The sequence below is a fragment of the Ochlerotatus camptorhynchus genome, unplaced genomic scaffold, assembly GCF_037179485.1.
Source record: "Ochlerotatus camptorhynchus isolate MF236.1 unplaced genomic scaffold, CSIRO-AGI_Acam_v1.1 ptg000274l, whole genome shotgun sequence".
In the NCBI taxonomy this organism is placed as follows: domain Eukaryota; kingdom Metazoa; phylum Arthropoda; class Insecta; order Diptera; family Culicidae; genus Ochlerotatus; species Ochlerotatus camptorhynchus.
This window is the reverse complement of record NW_027040763.1, coordinates 3,106,308-3,122,829: the sequence shown is the minus strand read 5'-3', so window position 1 is coordinate 3,122,829 and position 16,522 is coordinate 3,106,308. Positions and strand designations below refer to the sequence as shown.

The 16,522-nt window shown below is 38.3% G+C and overlaps 1 protein-coding gene and 2 non-coding genes across 3 annotated transcripts in view; 1 reads left to right on the top strand and 2 right to left on the bottom strand.

Moving 5' to 3' along the window:
• The window catches only part of Nox (NADPH oxidase), a 242,636-nt gene that overhangs the window by 200,341 nt on the left and 25,773 nt on the right, over positions 1–16,522 (top strand). The gene's annotated exons all lie outside the window — the stretch shown is intronic.
• TRNAV-CAC (transfer RNA valine (anticodon CAC)) lies at positions 11,676–11,748 on the bottom strand. The gene has a single exon. It is a non-coding gene; the product is annotated as a tRNA-Val (tRNA).
• On the bottom strand, positions 13,244–13,316 carry TRNAV-UAC (transfer RNA valine (anticodon UAC)). The gene has a single exon. It is a non-coding gene; the product is annotated as a tRNA-Val (tRNA).

The window sequence follows — 16,522 nt, the reverse complement described above, 5'->3', positions numbered from 1 at the left end:
GCCTGACGTCTAGGAGGGGTACGTTCCTGGTTTACCGGGGACGGGATGCACCAGATCCCGCCAATAGGAGACGAACCAGCCCAGGGCTGAAAATCTCCTTAATAAAGATATAAAAAAAAAAAAGATCCCGCCAGTCTATCCGTAGCCTCGTTTCCAGGAACACCGCAGTGTCCGGGGATCCACGTAAAGACGATTGAAGGTGGGGCGTACCGTGTAATGGCTTGTATCCAGGGGTGGCTCGAGGCTTCGGCTTCCAGCGCTTGGATGACGCTGTGTGAGTCAGTTAACACGAGGTTGCGTCTAGAATAGCTGCGGCTTCAGCGGAAAAGACGGAACATTCCTCCGGTAGACTTAGACTCGTTGCAGTGTTCGGTCCTGCCACTCCGAGTCCAACTCCAGCCCGCCACCGTGATCCGTTCGTAAACCGATGAACGTGCCCCTGATGAACCGACCCGAGAAGCTCTGCAACAGAACGTCTCAAAGCTATAGAGTTATCTCCGGCTTGGAATCCACTCTTAATCCGCTAATCTATTTTGACGAAGTTTGATCGCCAACTCTTCTCTCCATGCCAGTGGACCCTGGCCACCGGGGGGAGGTCACAGTAGGCTGCAGTGCGGAGGGCTCTGTTCCCCTTTGTTGAGAGAAAGACCCTTTCGTTAACGGATGTCTTAGAAGATTCATATATCCTCTCGCCGAAAACATAGACAAAGATTAATTTGAATCGGAGAGACTCAAATCCGGTCGTTTACCTATAGGATAGCAACTTTCCTGTAACGATGTATGGAGAGCTCCGACTGTATAAGTATCTAAATTCCATTCAAATCTAATCTAATCTCTTACAAACGCAGCCAATTCGAAAAATCATCCTGGAAAATGATTAGGTTAGATAACGCCTAATCAATTTTCTTGTAAAAATTTATGTTTGCAGCATATTCAAGATCAACAATTGAAATGGCCTTAACTCCATTTTGTAAACAAACCTTGTAAGGCCATTTTCTCGCGAACCGAAGTCCGCAAAGGCAAACCAAAATAATGAACAGGTAGGGGAAATACTCCTCTAGCCGATTGTGGTTTAGGTTTGCGAATGAAGGTTTCGGTTCGCGAGAAAATGGCCTTACAAGGTTTGTTTACAAAATGGAGTTAAGGCCATTTCAATTGTTGGTCTTGATATCTGAGATGCACTCAAAATAATCGACACGTTATAGTTACGAGAAAAATCACGTGGAGTATCTCTTTTTGCTTTGCCGTCAAATTTACATGATCCAAGTAGAATATATATGACACCACTTATATATGAGGGGAAATTCCATTCGAAGCCGCTACATTTTTTAATGAAGTTTACGTGATTTGTCCATACACACATTCAAGTGATTTTCACGTCTGAAAAAAATTAGTGACACTCATAGTTCTAACAATATGGCGCTAGTTCAGTGGGTATATTTTCATACCACTGTTACTTCAGATTATTGTAGATCTTACTTTTGTGGGAAAATGTAATGTGGTAAGTTTAATGAATTAAACATTTAAAATGAGAATAATTTAGTCTGTTTTAGTGTGAATACAGCAGCCTCATGGAGTTAGATCAAGTGCAGGATATGGGCATATGTATTACATGTATGTGATCTCGTCCCCGATCCTTGTCCCGGCCGACTTTATTTCAATCTGGTTTTTATGCCGATGTATATATTTTTAGACAAAATAAAAGCATATGCATAAAATAAGACTGGATTTTAGCCTAATGCGAAATCAAGAATTCATTTTATTTAAATCGTACCAGAATTAACATAATTATGCACCACCATGAGCAGTATTGAAGGAATCACGTAACTTCTACGTGATAATCCAGTGACGTTGAAGCTCACTCAAATGAGTGCGTCCATATGAGAATCATGTAACGTTTACGTAAAAAGTGCGATGGAAAAAATCTATGTATGTTTTCACGTAGCATTAACGTAAAAATTATTTTTAGTGTATGACACAAACATCAAAACGGCCAGGCCTACTGCGTTGCATTTGCCGAAAAGATGATTCTGTGAAATAATTCGAGGTTAAATAAATATATTAAACAGCGATGCATTTCTTGAATCTACAGAGGTGGAAGAATGCGTGGACATACCGTACCAAACGCTCCGAGTAATGAAAGAGTGAATTGAAAAAGTCATATGTAATGTAATTAATGGTTTATATAGTATAGTATAGTTGAAGGATCTCACCAAAACGGGTCTGCTTGACTGTGATCATCAACTTTTCCCGACTTCTCTATTCGACGATTTTCTTCAGTAGCCCTTTAGCTGCTGTCTGTTGTCCTCCACCAGACGCTTCGTCTTCATCACACAGCTCGCAACGAACGCCATACATGGATCTTCGTTCTCTTATGTTTTCTTCTTATCGTGTTTTCCAATCAGCACTAACTGTAGTTCTCATTTTAACCACACAAAAAATCACTTCGTGATTTTCAAAATGACCCGAAGGTTCAAGAAATTTGTCATCGTAACGATATTTTTCACAGCTCACATTTTTCACCCTGGCCAAAACGAAAATGTTCATTTGAACTTGCAAAAGACTCTTTCATGCTTCATTTGCTTTATATTGTCCAAAACTTAAAGCTGTGGATTCCGTCAGAGTCGCATTTATCAAATTATTTTCGCAAGGTCTTTGTATTGTGCTACTTCGCATTTGTTATGTTGAAAAATTTATTCAAGCTATTCTTGATATTTAGCAAAAGGGATTGATTCTAGCACATAAGGTTGTGAATAAAGGCTTGCTTTGTTTATGAAAGAAATATAAAAAAGAAAACCAAAAATATTTCATAAAATTTTTAAAATCACTTCAAAACTTCAATTCAATTTTCAGCCAGCCTCCGTGCTGAACAAAACAATGCACTTTTAAAACACCGACGGTCGATCTATTAATTCCTTTGCATCGTTTCCACGCTATCACTGTCCACTGATCTAGTATTGATGACGACAACGTTGTTCAATTCGGTGCTCAAAAATCTCTCCTCTGTTGTACGCTTTGCGGGACTGCCAAAATTACCAACCAGCCGTATAAGCATTTAAATTCCATTGGCCGAATTTAAAAAAAATCTGTTCGAATTATTCATCCATAACACCCCAACCTGCAAACAACGCCCCACACAAAAGTGCAACACTCTTTAAAAATGCATCACGGAACGTTATCTCTCATAAAGCGAGCAATTTATAGTGAATGCTTCTGCTCAGCATCGTTTCTTTACCGATGGTGTAAGCAGAGCACTATACTCCTCGTCTTTCTCCTGAACCTGGTCCCCCATCACCACTTACAGATGACAGATATAGTTTAGTTAGTTACACCAAACCAGCAGAACATCCCGGCCTTCTTGGCCCTCAGTATAGGAGAGTGGAACTTTTTCGTTTCATATCTTCCTCTCAGGCTCTAGTGCAGTCCCAGCTGGGGACTGCGATGGAAAAAAAAGACTCACATAGATCAAGTGAAGAAAGCACATATTTTATAATTAAATTGCTGTAATTCATTTTTCTCATTCCGTTTTCCGGAGCCTTGCGGGACCTACTTGGTCTATCCTGTTTGTTAGTAGCTCCCCATGTTGATTCTGATGTTGGAAATTATCTTACCGTTGGACCTCAACGCAACCCGGAGCTATAGCTGATAGCTTGGCGCGGTGGGAATTAAGTTCCCGTTCATCACAAGTTCAAGACCGGCGTATAGGTTTAAAGATTCAAATGTGCCTAGCGCGGTGGGTTCAAGTCCTGAACCGGGGTGCGGCCGAAGTGGAAGAGCGTGTCGAGCAGTCAGCAATACAATAATACAATAAACGGGGGCTATAAAATAAATCACGATTAAAGTTCGTATTTATCATATTAAGACAGATTCGTACGGCATAAATCATATCTGGGGTCGGGCGGTCGGATTGTAAGAAACGATCCCAAGTGCTACCGGTTGGTGGTGGTTCCAGGGCGTTCACGGTTCACGCAGTTGGATACGCTATTTTTCCCTCTCTTGAAGAACGCAATTTAGGTATTATTATATTGTACAGCAATATATACGTACAACACACACTTCAGAAACAGCGCTCAATTCAAAGCTAAACCGCACAGCCGGTGGCAGTTCATGACTGGACATAATCTATATTTTTATGGACGTCGCTGGCTAAAAGGACTCGCACAATAAGGGCGGCGAGTAGAGGGCAATTTATTATCACACCTCTCCGGGGTGTTGCTGCTAGGAATCGCTTTGTTGGAATTATCAACACGCGACAGTCAATATTTTTCTGGTGATTTACTGAGTTTAATGTACACCGGCAATGGACACAGTATGCCGTCGAAATTAAGCTTTATTCATTCGTCACTTTTATGAATATCCGTCGTATCTAAAACACCTCACTTTAATGTCAACTAGTAATCTTAAAAACATAGCATCTTCTAGTTTTCAAAATATAGCACTTATATCATATCAGACTCTAAATTCTGAAGTGATTCTCAGATTGTTTATGCAGTTAGCAGAAAACATGTCTAGAGGATCTCATTTCAGTGTAGTGAACGCTCGATGTGAACAGCAAAAAAAAATTTCAATAGTGTCGAAAATATGGTGTGATATTACTTGCCAAAAAGGACAAAATTATCATTAATACAGTGCATGAACGTCATTACGATGCTCTTATTGCATTTGTTTATGCATTTGTGTGGTCCTCCTCATTGTTCTTCATCAGCAGTTCTTTCGGTCGATGCGTCGTCGACTTTAGATAGCAACCGTTTCGTGATGAGTGTGTGAGTGATGACCACGTTTTGCATCCATTGCTGCAATGAAAACGCTCTGCCATACTGCCATACAATGAAACCACTGGAAGCGGATCTTGTTCTAATCGAGGAGGCTTATTGGATAGCGGAAAATAAAGTGTTTATTGTGCTGTACCTTTTGACTATAGTTTTACGGCGTTGTGTACAGTAAACAAGAATACTTGACTCTGTTAAGTTAATTCTATTGAGTCTTATCAAATAAATTAATAAGAATAAAACCAAGAGGATCTCCTTGCTTGAAACCCTCTCAAAATTCTAAAATCTTTAAAATCTCTCAGAACTTTCAAAACACCCATCAAGCAACCCGCACGCGTCTGGAGCTTACTGAACACCTTAAAAATTTATTGAGCCCTTCCAAAATCTCATGATCAGCTTTGAAATTCTCAGAACCGCTCAAAAGCATGTTCTCTCAGAAATTGGCCAAACTTCACAGCTTCTTTTTTCCAGAAGCTCCGTGAATCGTTCAAAAGAGAAGTTAAGCAAATTTTAGAAAAGTCCTGTAACGTTTACATAAATTTCTTGCATGCAATAAAATAAGATGGGACCTTCCTTAGCTCAGTCAGTAAAGGCGCAGCTACATGCTGGAGGTGGCCTTGTTCGATTCCTGTTCGGGTCTAGCATTTTTTCGGGTTGGCAAATTTTTTGACTTCCTTTGATTGTACTTGCCACACAATTATGCAACAATGGTACAGGCGTCGAAAGCTCTCCATTAATAACTGTGGAAGTGCATCTAGAACTCTAAGTTGAGAGCACGCAATAAGCTAATATGCGATAAGCAAAATAAGCTTGACATGCGAAGAGAAAGAAGAAAAATAATAAAATATCAGGCAATTAATTATAGCGGCGCCGGTTGTGTAGTGGTAAGCGTGACCCCAAAAGGCCTGTGTTCAATCCCAGTTGGCGCCGTCGGGATTTTCTGAGGCATAAAATCTCTGATCATGCCTAAAGTAAGCCGTGTTCCCCGGTTCATGAGTTGAAGGGTCGATAGGTAGGATCCAGGTGTGGAAGCAGCCTCCATGGCGTCGGTAGCATTGGTACTCAGTACGAAAAACAAGCTCGACGGAAAACAAATCAAAGAAAAAAACTACAAGGGACAGCCCTATGGGGTTGCACGCAATGGTGACGTAGGACTACGTGGTCTTACATAATAAATCTTATTTGTTAACTGCAGCAGGAGCTTGTGTTTTGTGTAGGAAAAGGAATTTGAGCGGGGTTCTCTCTGTTTAAACTCTTGAGTATGACGCGTTTGACATAGAAGGCCCACAGCGACTCACGAAGAGCTACTGATTCCGATCAATAGCGGTGCGGCTTCTTCCTCCTTCTATGGATGCTCATGTGGGCTGCAGCTCGCTGCTTGCAGGCAGCCTTTCGTTGTGTACTGGAAAACAATGTCAACGCCACGTACCGAAAGCACTGCTGCTGCTGATGCCGACGACTGGACACCACCACACACGGTGATTGGAACCACCACTCACATAGCGGTGATTGAATAAACACCGTGAGACCGTGAGACCGGAGGGAACTCAACTTTGAAATCTGTGTTAGGAAAATCGCTTTTCGCAGGCAATCGGTGATAATTTTAATTATCATAGCAACAGTTGCACATTCGTGCAATTTTCAATAGTGACATTTTGACAAATGATAAGGTGCGTAGAAATATTTCTGATCGATTTTTGTTAAAATTATTGAAATTGGTTCAGGGGGAGCTGAGTTATTAACGTTCAAAATCTTTCATAATTTTGTTACATGTTACATTTTCGGTTTTCACAAAGTGTACCCCCATATAGAAATCACAGACGTAGTCCTACGTCAAAAATTAAGTTATGCTAGACGGAATCTCAAAAGACGTTCAACCGTACATCTAACCTTCATAATCGTTAGAAAGCAGTGTCATCAAGAAATGTAACAAAAAATGTTCTGCGCTCATTAGATGTAAAAAAATTGCGCCCATCAAGATACAAACAGTTTGATTTTATTTGGGCCACCTTAGGACTGCTCCTGTAAAGAGAGGTAAAAAACCAGAAAAGTTCCGAGCTCTTTAGATTATTTTCGGATTATTCAGTGATGTTCCAAACACTTTAGAAAATATTCATTGCGTTCAGAGCAATTCGACAAGCTTCAGGAAAGTTCCGAACTTTGGGAAAGATTAAAGAGCTTTATGGGTAGGTTCCGAGAACTTCAGTTCAGTCCATTGACCATCGGGAAAAGTTCGAGAACTTAGATAAAGATCAAAGAACTTCACGATAGTTCCATAAACTTCAAGAAAATTCCACGAACCTTCAAGAAACTTCATAAAACTTCAGGTAAGTTCAAAAATCATTAGGAAAGTTCAGAAAGTTTCGGGATAGTTCCGAGAATTTCATGGCAGTTCCATGAGCATTAGGACAATTTTGTAAACTTAAGGAAAATTTTGAGAATGTTAGGTCCGTTCGATTAATTTCATAATAATTGCAGAAGCTTTACAGATTTTTCAAGAACAAGATACAAAAAGTTTCACCGAAGTTATATTTTCATTGACATCAGAAACAATACGAAAAGCTTCAGAAAGATCTGAGAATTTCATGGAAATTTCAAGGATTAAGTTCTGGAAACATCAAGAACTTTCAGAACACATGGTAATTATAAGATCTTAGGTTCCGATAGCTTCAGTGAAGTTCCATAGATTACAGGAAAGCTTCGGGAACTTCAGTGAAGATCAAAGAGCTTTAAAGTAGATTCATTAAAGTCAGTAAAATTTCAGGAATTTAAGGACCTTCAGTTGCAAAAACTTCACTAGACTTTAAGGATCCAAAGGTAATTTCAGGTAAATTTTGAGTACTTTAGAGCAGTTCGTTCAAGAAGCTCCAAAAATTAATGACAGTCTAGATAACATTAGGAAGAATGTCAGAAGCTTCACACAAAGTAAAAGAAAATCACGGTACTTCAAAAAACGTTGTGAAATCTAGAGGTCCTTATGGCAGTTTTATTCATTTCAAGGCAATTCCAGCAACAACATCAGAAGAGTAGTGAGAAGTCCTGGAAAGATACGAGACTTTCAGGACAGTCAACAAAAATTGTTGGAAATTTGAGGAAGGTCTGACTAATAAAAATAAATACCGAGGGTATGAAGAAGTTTCATCAACAGACTGCAGACAAACCATGGTCTTCAAGATAATAATCCATTAATTGTTACTTTGGAGGTAAACTGCAAGAACTTTATTCTTGGAGCTTAAAGAATATCCAGAGAGCTTCAGAAATGTCAACAAAAGTTCCTAAATGTTCAGTTCAAGAAAATTGAGAAAACTTTAAAAAAGTTCCGGGGACCTCAGGGAGGAGAGCTCAGAGAACAAGAATCAACAAGAACTTCAGGGACGTCCAGACATTCGGACAAGTTTAAAGATCTGTGAACGTTAGTTTCGTTGAATTCAGGACAGCACCATGATCGTCAGCAAAGCTTTAAGAAGGTCCTGGAGTTTCAAAATTCGTTCTCCTTGAAAAATTTCAGAAAACTTTGACATATTTTGCGAATTTCACAGAAGTTCAGAGTAAATATTTTTAGGACACTTCCATTTATTTCAAGCACCAAGATCTTCAGGAGAATTGCAAGAACATCAGTATGACTTCAAATACTTCAGGATAGTTCAATTAAATTCAAGGAAATTGCAGGAATTTACAGAAGTTCCAAGAAACTCAGGGAATTTCCGAAAAAATCAGCAAAGTTGATCTTCAGGGAAGATCATTGAACTTTAGAGAAGTTTAAAGATTTTTAAGCAGTTTCATTATTTTCAAGGGTGTTCCAAGTACGTTTAGGAAGACCAGACCAGTAACTTTCAATAAGCTCCGAAAAAAAAATTAATCCTTGAATTTAAAATAATAATTCCACCAAAAGCATTTCGAGATCACAGACAAAGAAAATTATTGATGATTACAAACTAAGAAAAATCATCAAGACTCTAAGGTTTCGATTTTTTCAGACTTGAAGAAATTTTCCTTTCAATGGGACTTAATATTCAAGATGTAAGACTTAGGAAAATTTCCAATAAATTAATAAGACTGAAGATTCTGGACTATGAAATATTTTCAAAGCTCTTAGAATTGCATGTTGATTAGAGAATTCAAAAGGAATTTTGAGGAGAAGACAATTCGAGGGATAATTTCAAGAGAGTATAAAAAAATCTAGGGAATTTTGATAACTCCAAAAATGGAGGCATTTGAAGATAATTCTGTAAAGAACTGTATGTAGATTTTGAGGTGAATTAAATTGAATTCCAACGAGAATGTATGTGGCATTGCACACAATCCTCTACTTCCTCTCATATGTCTAGGTCATTTTCCTAGGTAGTAGTAGCTGTATTCAATTAGTATAATTTAGACACTTTTAGGCAAACACCATTTTTGCAGGATTGTTGTCCGGCATTCTTAAAACGTGTCCCGCCCAACGTACCCGTCCAGCTTTCGCAACTTTCTGGATACAGGGTTCGCCATAGAGTTGCGCCAGCTCGTGGTTCATCCTTTGCCTTCATACACCGTTCTCACATACCCCGCCAAAGATGGTCCTAAGCACTCGTCGTTCGAAAACACCCAGTACATACTTGCAGGTCCTCCTCGAGCATCGTACACGTCTCGTGACCGTATAGAACTACCGGTCTTATCAGCGTCTTGTATTTAGTACGGAGGTGAAGTTTAGCCGACCTCAGGGTCCGTAGTAAGCACGACTTCCGGCAATAATACGCCGACGAATTTATCTGCTGCAGTTGTTATCCGACGTCACCAATGATCCGAGGTACACAAATTCATCCACCACCTCGAACTCATCTCCGTCGACTGTCACGCTTCTGCCTATGCGAGCCCTATCCCGCTCGGTTCCTCCAGCTAACAGTTACTTTGTCTTCGACGTATACACCTTTAATCCAACCTTCTCTGTTTCACGTTTCAGCCTGGTGTACTGCTCCGCCACGGCCTTAAACGTTCTTCCGACAATGTCCACGTCGTCAGCGAAGCAGATGAACTGGCTGGACTTATTGAAGATCGTGCCCGCATGTTAAATCCCGCACGTTTCATAACACCTTCTAGCGCAATGTTGAACAGGAGGCAGGAAAGACCATCGCCTTGTCGAAGTCCTTTGCGAGTTTCAAACGAGTTCGATAACGCACCTGATATCTTCAAGCAGCACTGTACACCATCCATCGTAGCCCTGATAAGTCTGGTCAGCTTCCCGGGAAAACTGTTCTCGTTCATAATAGCTCTTCACGGTCAGTAGTATCAAAAGCGGCCTCGAAATCGATGAATAGGTGGTGCGTAGGGACTTGATATTCACGACACATTTGGAGGGTCTGCCGCAACGTAAAGATTTGGTTCGTTGTCGATCGCCCGTCCACAACACCGGCTTGATAACTTCCCACAAATATGCTTGATAACGGCGATAAACGGCGAAAGATGATCTGGGAAAGCACTTTGTAGGCCGCGTTAAGAATAGTGATCGCTCGATAGTTCTCACATTCTAGTAAAGTAAGGTAACGTAAGAGAAAATTCGAGAACTTCTTTAAAATTTAAGAAACTTAGGGAAATTTTTAAATTTTAAAGGAAGTTCCATTGAAGCTCAGAAAAGTTGTGAGAGCATCAAAATAGATCAAAGAACTTCAGGACATTTAAAAACCTCTGAGAAAATTAGGTCTAGAGAACGTTATTCATATTCAGAGATCTTTAGGGCAGTTCCAATAACTTCAGAGAAGTTCCAAAAACTTTAGAAAAGGAACATTAAGGATCTTGAAGAATAAGTCATTTGGTTCGGCTTTCAGTCTTCAAAAAAAAGTGTTACAGTTTTATCATCGTCAACGTTTCGATCGAAGGGTTGAGATCTTCATCGGGCCTTGTTTTAATCGTAAAAATTTTTGAGCTGACCGAAAGACGGTACAACTTTATATCTCCTGTAGAAGGCCAAGTTCAAAGACCAGAACGTCGGATATTAAACATCCTAGCGTTTTGAACCACCGTTGAACTGAAAAGCCAATATCAATTAGTATCCTAGTTTTACTAAATCGTGTGTACATTCCGAAAGTACAATTAAAGGCAAACCGGATGCACATATGGAAAATTAGTAAGCTCCAAATATACCATGACAATACTGACATGTACAAACTTTGCTCCAAATGTTTAAGCATAACTTCAAGCAATGAATGATTCCGACAGAACTTTGATGATTTACGATTTAAAACATTCATTGTTTGACTTCTTGGCATTTCCTATTACACATTTATACATTTACTACTGCATATACATTTATACTTAGCATGTCAAAGGAGATAAGCAGATAGAGAACATTTTACGTATGATGCTCTTTCTTTATGTGCAGAAGTAAATACAAAAAATAATTCATTAAGTCTTGAATATGCAAGTTTTAGCCTTCGAGCTTTAGCCTGCGTACAAAATCTAGCCAAATTTGCAACTATTTCATTATAAGCGTGACCTTTAATTAAAAAAAAATATTAACTTGTTTTGAGCTTGATTTTTTACCGTTTGTGGATATTTTTGTACCAAATTTTCGAATAGATTCCTTAAAGTTTATTCTCGTTTCATTCTTATTTATTTCTAATAAATTTATCTTTTCATATATGCGTTATTGCAATTTTTTGACAATGCGTTTTCCTTGATTTTATTTTTAATTCTAGTATTTCAAATGGTCGAAAAATGTTTATTCATCAAGATCATTATTTTTTGCATTACACGTCTTTTCTACCTCAAGAAGACCTCAATTCTTAGTTTTGAAATTTAAACTATTATTTTATTTATAATAAGATATCTTCGTCAATTTTATATTTGTACTCTTAATTATTATTAAATATCTTCATTTTTTCACTATCTCAATCAATGTCTTAATTAATTAATTTATTAAAAAGATAACCCAGTTTCCGCCCGGGTTCGAACCGGGGACCTTCTGCGTGTGAAGCAGACGTGATAACCGCTACACCACGGAAACTGTGATGAAGGGATTGACTCAACCACAACAAAATATGCTCGCTACATTCCCACCTCAACACATTATTCGGCCACCACACGCAGTGCACTTTGATATTAATTTATTGATTACATGAATCACAACACACTTTTAAAAGGGCAATAAAATTATGTTAACAATTTTATTTCTATTCCCCATACCCAACTGGTGCATTCAACTGAATAGCTTAGCTCTCTCCATCGAGCAAAGTCTAATGAATGTTAATGGAATCTGCAGTTTTTTTCGCCGTTTCGTTCGATCCTCCTCTGGGCATATAGAAATGTACACTCTTGCTACCTTTCGTATCCCATAAGATACACGCCGTCGATATAATCCAGCGTCAAATTCCCCTCAAGACATGTCGTTTACTTGATTCGCTGATAGACCCTCATTACTTTCGTAACGCTAAAATGCTCCCCGAGGCTCACTCAAAAACGTTCTATACCGACCGACCAACTGCCTTGAAGAAGAGTGAGAAAGATTTTTTTTTGCACCAATCGAACCACCCAACAGAGCCGCCAGACAAATAGTCAAGATTGGAGAATGAAATAAATAAATTATTTATTTTGCTCATTACGTATTTAATCCAATTTTAGCTTTGGAAATTCCTCAAACCACTTTTTCTACGTTGGCTTCCCAGTCGCGTCACGTAGTCTGTGTCTTGTCTTTCTGTGTGTGACGTTCCGGCTATGCTTCACCCATCTACCGACCTATGCGTTGTTGGGTGCTCCACTCCGTCGTTCAGAAGCTGACAGAGTCGAGTGAAACGATGTAAGGAGTTTCCCGTCGTCAAGAAGACAGTTTTTTTTTGTAACTCGGGCTCCTCAGTCTTCTCGTTAAGCTTAATTAAATTATAAAAGTAAATAGAAGCAATTTTCATTTCGCATTAATGTTGCAAACGTGAGGCGAAGAAAGCTCAAGACTGCATTGCATGTGGACCATTAGGTCTGGCTCTAGTCGCAGCCGTCGAGCACCGGATAGGTACCATAGAGTGAGCATCACAGACCCACCAGATGACATAAAAGGAAATTAACGAGCGCCACACAGTTAATCGACAATTTGCAGAAGGGACCAAAAGAAGCCGGACTCGTCAATTTTGCTATTTGTGGCTTGATTAGGTGAGGCTCTTGACGGTTGAATTATCGGTTGCACAGCAGCTGGTTGTTTGTGTCACGCCCGGAATGAGACGCTTTTCATGGTACGAAATTTGGAATTGCGAAAAAACAATTCTAAGCTTGTTTATAAATTTCAAGGCTTCGTTTCTGTAGCGCTTTTTGAAGTGAACATATTTCAAGAAGATTTAATCAATATATAAATTTACAGAGGATTTAAAAATACAGTTCGCAAAATGAGTCACGGGAATAAGATTTTAATAATACTGTACCACCGCACATGAAATTATGCCTTTTTATTCATCATGAACGTAATTCTATGTTCCTCCGCTCAACGTTTCAATGTTCACTTTGTTAAAAATATAAGTTTCCGCCCGGGTTCGAACCGGAGACCTTCTGCGTGTAAAGCAGACGTGATAACCGCTACACTACGGAAACAGTTGAATGGTATGCATTTCGATTACACAAAATCAAAGTGTAACTTTTAATTTTAGCATATAAATAACTAAAACTTAAACATTTTTACACGCACAGATATCAGAATCTGAGTCAGCATTTCTTTCACGATGAATAAATTCTTAAAATTTATGTTGAAAATTCTTGAGACTTTTGAGATCTGTAAGATGCATTCTATGAGGCATTTTAAGATAATTATGTAAAGAACTCTAAGTAGATTTTGAGGAAAAATTAAAATGAATTCCAATGAACATGTAGCTTAGACCTGTTCATTTTAAACGAAATGTTCGGAATGTAACGGGTCAACCGTGATTACTGTTCGTCATGTTAATTTGAACTTTTGTGCAAATTTTCAGCAAAATCGGTGTTGATTTAGAGGTGCTTCTAGTTAATTTTATGTTTTTAAGGTAATTTACGGCTTACAATATTTGTATCTCGAGACTGAAATAACGAAAACTGCTGTAACAACTTTCATAGCAAAGTTTAATGTGTCATGTATCAACTTTGTAACCAAAGGTTGACTATTCGAAGTGATTTTATTGAAGTTTGACTTAGTTTCATGCTCGAAGATATCTTAAAAAGTGAAGAATTTTAAAGTATTTGTTCTACGAATTTTCCACCCATATGATATAAAAATGTGTAGTGTACGGCATAATGTTCCTCATATTGTTCTAGAAGTTTCGTTCCAACATAGTTTTCGTGTATATTTCATAGATTGAGAGATAAAAATCAGAAAAGAGGCCGTTTAGCTAAAATTCACAAGACAACAGAACCAATAAAAGTCAATTAGATTGACAGAACATAGTTGCATTGCTTTTCAATGACGACCGCTAAACGGCCGAGTCATGACAGACGCGAAATATAACGTACTTTTCGTCGAGTAACGAACTTTTCAGTCTCGGAGCACTCAATATTACATGACATGTTTGTTTACATCTCATCTTTTATGTCAAAGACGGATTCCGTCACGTGTAAAATTAGTTATTTCTAAGTGTGATAGTAATTACAACAACTCTACTATAAGTGGTGTGTTGTGATATGAAGGGTTTGGTGGCCTAGTGGCGACAACTTTTGCTTATTGAGGAGAAAATAGTGGTACTACATCACGGGATGGGCCCGGCGTAGTGGTTAGCATATATTTCTCTCACATTAAAGGTCACGAGTTCAAATCTTAAGTTCGAGTTCAAATAAAATTAAAATAAAGTATTGCAGCGCTTTCTTTTCTAGTATACACCAATCACAATTCAGTCAGAAATGGTACGTAAAAAAGTACACTGGTAGGAAATCATGATCGAATCCTTTCATAGAAGTCAGCAATGTTCGGAAAAACTCAAATCTCATGCATGAGTTTATGCGCCTATGAGTTTTGCCTTGCAAAATTCAACGTCGCAAAATTCGCCGATGAGTTTTCAGGTTCAAAAATTCATTGCTTTATATGTTGGCGCTATTCATTGTTATCACTATTGTTTGTGCATCAGGGGTTGGAAAACTAACACAACATGCATAGGCATGATATCAATTGACATTTGAGTGGTTTTTATAAGTTTAAAGCTGGAATGATTTTTCGGCGTTGTGAGTGTGAGTGCGTGAATATGCATGAGAATCTCAAGCGTGAATTTTGTATGCCGCATTCGCACGCGAGTTTATTCTCGCAGGAAGGCTCAATGAATGAAATTTGAGAATGATTTTCCGAACACTGGAAGTCAGTCAACCGGAATTTCCTGCTAGTAGTTGTCAATGCCGTCATTGTTGAAGTCACTGCTGGGATTGAACGATAATAACAACAGCTCAAATGGAAACTCCGATTCAATTGTTTTACATATATACAATAAGGGCCTCGGTGGCCCAATGGCAACCGTTTTTGCTAACTGAATAGAATATTGGGTTCTATCCCAAGCTCTTTCGTATTATAGATCTGTTATATTCGCAATGCAAACAAACGATTACATCCCAAGTAACATTTTGGGTTTTATGAGGGTTCTGTAGACCACGATTTAGACTTGTAGAATGCTATAAAACCTCAATAAAACTTTAAATGTTACTTGGGATCACTTACCATGATGAATTCCGATTCGCAATTTTTTCCACACTTCCATTCTCAAGAAAAGTGTGAAGATGCAGATGAGTTATTGGTTTCTAGTAGCAACCTTTGTAATACTAACAAGCATTTTCTTTACAGATAACCATAAGGACGTGGCCGGTTCCAATATTGATCCTGAAAATACTGATTAACCAGAATTTACACTGAGAATGGATTTCCAATCCCAAGTATCATTAATTTAGTTTTTGTACATATTTGGTTGAATCTGGTCATCAATGCTAATGCGCATGCAATGAAATAAGCTCTGGGAGCATTCCTAGAGAAATCTGCGAAGAACTGTAGAGCATTTAGTTAGCAATCATTTAGCGTATGTTATCAAAATGAGAAGATGTAATATGGTCTATCCGAGAAAAAAAACCCAATTTTTACATACGCCCTTGTAAAAAAAAAATCATCTGGAAAAAATTACAATTTTTTCAATGGAAAATGCCATCTTTCATTCAAATCTGAAAAGACTGGGCCAAAAGTGGCCTAATTTTTTTTTTCAGCTTAACTGGAAATACTCTATAGGGCTATTTTGAAAGAATTCAAAGGGAGTTCTGGGAAAAATCTCAAAGATATTCTAAGTAGAAATCCAATGGAGATTCTGCGGATAGCTTCAAGGGAGGATAGTTTGAGCAGATAATTCCAAAAATTTCTTGGGTAATTTTCAAGGGAATCCTCAAATAAAATACCACAGAAATTAAGGAGAGACTGGTTAGAAGTTTAATAAACTTTTTAGAAGAATTATGAGGAATGTTCCTGGTAAACTCAGAGCAAACTTCAAACACAGCTCGAGAGTCAATTTCAACAGAATTTCTTAAGAGTGCTCAAAGATAGTAATTCTGAAAGAATATTCCAAGGGAGGTTTATAGAAATTTCATAATTATGGAGACAAACTAGAATGGATATTTGAGAATTAGTCAAAATTTCAACATAATATTTGAGTGAGTTTCAAGAGTATTCTGCAAATAATTCCCATAAAAACAAAGGAGAAATTTGAAGGAAATGACAAAGAGAATCCCAAAATTATTCTTGGGCAGTAGTTTGCATACTGTGCTTCGTGGATCCCTACAGACCTTCGACAAGTTTTAATATATTCCAATAT